Source organism: Barbus barbus, assembly GCF_936440315.1.
Source record: "Barbus barbus genome assembly, chromosome: 18".
Classification (NCBI taxonomy): Eukaryota; Metazoa; Chordata; class Actinopteri; order Cypriniformes; family Cyprinidae; genus Barbus; species Barbus barbus.
Genome location: NC_136746.1, coordinates 8967965 through 8973964, shown reverse-complemented (window position 1 = coordinate 8973964; position 6000 = coordinate 8967965).

Genomic DNA, 6000 nt, shown 5'->3' with positions numbered 1-6000 from the left:
GAAGCTGTTTTCTCAAAGAAGATTTGATATAAAGTGATGGTGGACAGTGTCTGGAGGAGAAGTCTCAGTATTACCTCATTGTGCTTTCTGAAGCATTGTGCAACTGACTGACTAACTTATTCAGATGGACAGAAATCAGGTTTAAAAGCCACTGTTTTAAGTTAAAGAAGACAAAGGGAAAGGTTATTTCAGGGATATTTCATTACAAGTGGATCAATAAATCACTGATGCCTTAACTGTCTATTAAGTCTTAAATATGTCTTTAAGTCTGTGACACATCACATTTATTTTGTACTCATTCAGGTGTTCCAGCTCACACTTTTTTAAAGCTGCTTTTATACTCACTCGGTATTCCTGAGTATTTTGTCTTTGGTTATGCTGTAACATAACTCAACACTGACTACCATCCCTATTATTATACAACCCGAATTCCAGAAATGTTGGTACGTTTTTTCTTTATTTGAATAAAATGAAAACTAAAATACTTTCAAATCACATGAGCCAATATTTTATTCACAATAGAACATAGATAACATAACAAATGTTTAAACTGAGAAATTTTACACTTTTATCCACTAAATGAGCTCATTTATACAGGTCTCAATTTTTTTTTTAAAGATTCAGCTGGGAAAACACCTATCAACTAATTAAGTTAATTGACATCAGGTCTGTAACATGATTAGCTATGAAAGAGATGTCTTAGAGAGGCAGAGTCTCTCACAAGTAAAGATGGGCAGAGGCTCTCCAATCTGTGATTGGAGATTCTTGAATACTTTAAAAACAACGTTCCTCAACATCAAATTGCAAAGGCTTTGCAAATCTCATCATCTACAGTGCATAACATCATCAATAGATTCAGAGAAACTGGAGAAATCTCTGTGCGTAAGGGACAAGGCCGAAGACATTTGTTAGATGCCCGTGGTCTTCGGGGCCTCAGACGACACTGCATCACTCATCGGCATGATCCTGTCATTGACATTACTAAATGGGCCCAGGAATACATCCAGAAACCACTGCTGGTAAACACAATCCGCCGTGCCATCTGCAGATGCCAACTAAAGCTCTATCATGTGTGGCGGGAGGAGCAAACGACAGACACAGTGGGTGTGGCGTCAAGCCTCGGAGAGGTTTTTATTAAACAATAAAAAGGGAAAATAAAGTGTCCAAGGGGAAAAGTGTCCAAATAAACAGGGAACCTGGTGTCCTCGCTGTGCCGCGGGGCTAGTGAAGGAGGGTAGTGTTCGTCAGGGAAGGGTCCAGGGAAGGGACGGAGTACGGTGGCCGCACGCGCTCCCCTCTCGGGGCCGGGAGCGAGTGGCGGCGGCGTCTCTTGCACGGCTCCTTCCAACTCCTAGGTTCACGGCGCTTCTGGGGGACTCGACGGCCCGGCATCCTGGCCCGTCAGCCGCCTAACGGGTGCGGCAGTCCTCCTCGACGCACCCTTCCTGGACCCACGAGGACACCAGCGTGCATGCACGGGGAAGAGTCCGGTCTCCCGAGGAGAGGTGCGCTCGGCGTTTAAACAGCGGCGGTGATGAGGCTCTATTCACATCAGGCGCGCCTCATCACACGCCGCCAGCCCTGGGTGTTCAGCGCCCCTCCTCTCTCACACACCCACTCCCGTCGGGAGCCTGGTGAAGGGCGGCGAATACGGGACGGGGTGGTGATGACAATAAGGGGGGAGGCAGCCGACTCGTCACACATGCAAAAAGGAAGCCATATGTGAACATGGTCCAGAAGCGCCGTCCTGTCCTGTGGGCCAAGGCTCATTTAAAATAGACTGTTTCAAAGTGGGAAAGTGTACTATGGTCAGACGAGTCCAAATTTGACATTCTTGTTGGAAATCACGGACGCCGTGTCCTCCGGGCTAAAGAGGATGGAGACCTTCCAGTGTGTTATCAGCGTTCAGTTCAAAAGCCAGCATCTCTGATGGTATGGGGTGCATAAGTGCATCAGGCCCTCAGACGAGGGCCCAATGCACATACGTTATGGGCAGCTTGCATGTTTTGGAAGGCACTATGTATGCTGAAAGGTATATAAAGGTTTTAGAGCAACATATGCTCCCCTCCAGACGTTGTATATTTCAGCAGGACAATTCAAAACCACATACTGCAGCTATTACAACAGCATGGCGCATGATTAAACGAAAAATATGTCAAAGATGACCACAAACTCTTCAGCAGCTGGAAACATGTATCAGGCAAGAATGGGACCAAAATGCAACACCAAAACTCCAGAAACTCATAACGTCTATGCCCAGACGTCTTCAAACTGTTTTGAAAAGAAGAGGAGATGTGCTCCTTCTTGCAAAAAAAGGAACTCTATGAAGAATTTCAGTCAGGTTTCAGGCCTCACCATAGCACAGAAACTGCACTTGTTAAAATTACAAATGACTTGCTTCTTGCTTCAGACCAAGGCTGCATCTCATTGCTAGTATTACTTGATCTTAGTGCTGCGTTCAACACTATAGACCATGACATACTCATAGATCGATTACAAAACTATATTGGTATTCAAGGGCAGGCTTTAAGATGGTTTAGATCCTACCTGTCCGATCGCTACCACTTTGTTCATTTAAATGGGGAGTTATCTCAATTATCACCAGTAAAGTATGGAGTACCACAAGGACCTGTCCTAGGTCCTCTGCTATTTTCAATATACATGTTGCCCCTTGGTAATATTATTAGAAAATACTGGATTAGTTTTCATTGTTATGCTGATGATACTCAACTATATATCTCAACAAGACCAGATGAAACTTCTAAACTATCTAAGCTAATAGATTGAGTAAAAAATTTAAAAGTTTGCATGACCAATAATTTCCTCCTATTAAATTCAGATAAGACAGAGATATTACTTATTGGACCAATAAACAGTACACAGAATCTCTTGGATTACAATTTGCAACTAGACGGATGCACTGTTACGTCCTCTAAAGTAAAAAATCTGGGTGTTATATTAGACAGCAACTTGTCCTTTGAAAATCATATTTCCCATGTTACAAAAACAGCATTCTTCCATCTTAGAAACATTGCCAAGCTTTCGAAACATGCTACCTGTTTCTGATGCAGAAAAGCTAGTTCATGCATTCATGACCTCTAGACTGGACTATTGTAATGCACTGCTAGCTGGTTGTCCTGCATCCGCAATAAACAAGCTACAGATAGTCCAAAATGCAGCGGCTAGAGTTCTTACCAGGTCAAGAAAATATGATCATATTACCCCAATTTTACAGTTTCTGCACTGGCTACCTATTCAGTTCCGTATCATTTACAAAATATTATTACTTGCCTATAAGGCCCTAAATGGTTTAGCTCCTGGGTACCTAACTCGTCTTCTACCACGCTACAATCCAACCCGCTCCCTAAGGTCGCAAAACTCTGGACTTTTGGTGATACCTAGGATAGCAAAGTCCACTAAAGGAGGTAGAGCTTTTTCACATTTGGCTCCCAAACTCTGGAATAGCCTTCCTGATAACATTCAGGGTTCAGACAAATCTAGATTAAAAACACATATGTTTAGCCAAGCATTCACATAATGCATCTTATAATCTTGCACTGCAGTTATATCTGATCAAATGTACATTATTATTATCATTATTATCTTTAGCTTGGGTTGAACAAATAATTTTTGCTTAGATGGAACAGCAGCTACGCTAATTATGTCTCTATTTGTTTCTCTGTTTCTGCCACGGGGTTAACATCCCATGGTATCTATCTAGTAATGACAGAAGCTTCAGTCTGGATCCAACCCTTAAATGATCTGAGATGACCGAACACCTGAGAAAAGATGATGCCAACCACTCAGAGGACCTCAGAGGATGCCAACGCTCAGACAACATACAGAATTACCAAATTTTGCCATAAATTAAATATATTAAGGTTTTGCAATATATAAATATATTGTGGAAACTTAATTTCCTGTAGAGCTGCTTTGCAACAATTTGTATTGTAAAAAGCGCTAGACAAATAAACTTGAAATTGAACTTGAAGGAGATGAATAGAATTCGGGTTGTATAATCAGCCTGAGATTACTTTTCTGTCTTTTTCGTCTTGGTAATTTGGTTAAGAGTTGGATATGTTCATTTATTTTGCTAAAGTTGATAATGTTCTTAATATCTGTTTATGCTGGTGTCAAGTACAGCCACAATGACAATATGGAGAAAAAAAAAATCAGACAATAAACAAAGCTGATGGTAAATTCGTGTTTATAATGCTAATTTAATAACAACATTTAATGAACATTTGAATATAATTTATTTTTCTGTTGTAGGCAGCCTACTTGTTATAGACAATTTATTCAGGATATTTCTGAGATGCACTAATGAATGAAACAACAAGGTCCTCTACTGGGGAAAATCTGCAATCGCGAGCACAAGCAAGTTTCTAAGTAGCTTGCAAAATAATTAGTGTTAATAAAGATCGCGCAGATGAATGACTTTGAGGATTTAGTATACAAAGAATTTGTTTATGAGCACTTTATACTTGTCCTCCACAAGCAAACACGTTCTGTAGCGTGAACTTTTAAGGGGAGCTTCATCTACAGACTTTTCCACAGATGGTATAGCGTTCATCTCAAACATAGGGCCTAACTGATGCAGGAAAACAAGAAAACAGAATTGTTGTCTCAACTTAAAATATTTGTTCATTCTGTTAAGTGGATTAAGATCACCAAAAAGTGACCGGATCAAATATCATCCAAAAATCATCCCTGGAAATGAAAATAAAATAACTATTTTAAGGCCATTAAGATTGTTTGCACTATGACATTAATATTATGGAAAAGTTAAGCACTTTCTCTAACCAAATTATATTATTGTAATGCATCCAAGTAATGTTTTATCCTTTTTTTGCAATTAGAAAATCAAGAAGGAAAAGGAAAGCCCTACGCTTGCTAAAAAACTTATTTAATGACCATGTGGTTAACGTTTCAGCGAGTTGTAATGAAGACTTGCTGTACTGTAAAATTATTTTTGGAGCATATAACAAAACTTTGCTTTCTTTGTGAAAAATTCAAACTCTCATGACACATGATAATATGGCAGGTATTAGGAGCACCACATGGTGGCGACACAGAGCAAGAGGACATACACATGTATCCTGACTGACTCATATAGAGTCTTTAGAGATATTATGTGTGATATATTTGTATGGTTTTCTTTCTAAACTGGAACACAAAAGAAAAAAAAAACTGAATAGTGTGCAGTTCGCTTTCTTCTATTATACTGAAATCAATTCAAATCAAATCAACACTTTTGTGTGAGAAACGGACCGAAATTTAAGTGGTTATTCACTTAAAATCACTTAAATCTTCCCCTGTTAACTACTGCAACGAGTCAGTATGAGCTGAACTTCAGAATCAGGTCAGTGAATAAATAATTTAGTCCGGTTTGCGAACCTATTTTTGAGTTATGAATATCACAAAGTTCTTGGGGTTTGACGTTTGAAAACCCCAGCTAACCTTGCAATGACAATATATTTGACTATTTAATTTGCACTAAACTGCATAATATTTATTCTTTTAATAAATACAGTTTATGCAGACAAATAAAGTATCATATAATTGACCCATAATGAGGATTTTACTCTTGAGTTAAAATGTATGCCTGAGACCGGCTGCTAGAGAAAAACCTTAACTGCTCCTTCTATGAAATGCCAAAGCAGCCTGCTGCTGGTTCTCAGCCAGTGTGTGTGTGTGTGTGTGTGTGTGTGTGTGTGTGTGTGTTTCAGGACTGTAATGGCCTGAAGTGGGAGATGCTTGTGACATTTGTGGAGAACTCATCCAACTGGCCACCCATCTTTGAGGAAATGCCAAGAGGCAGGGGTGAGCTGTTGTCATAGTGATGCATCAAGTATGTCCTCTTTCTACCATTCTGCCAATCAGCAGTGTATTAATCACAGTATGACTGAGTCCTGCTCAATGAGCGAATCACAATCTCCTGCACAGGAGGAAATGATTCTCAGGGCAGATATGAAAAATAAGCCTGCTGAACTCTGCCGT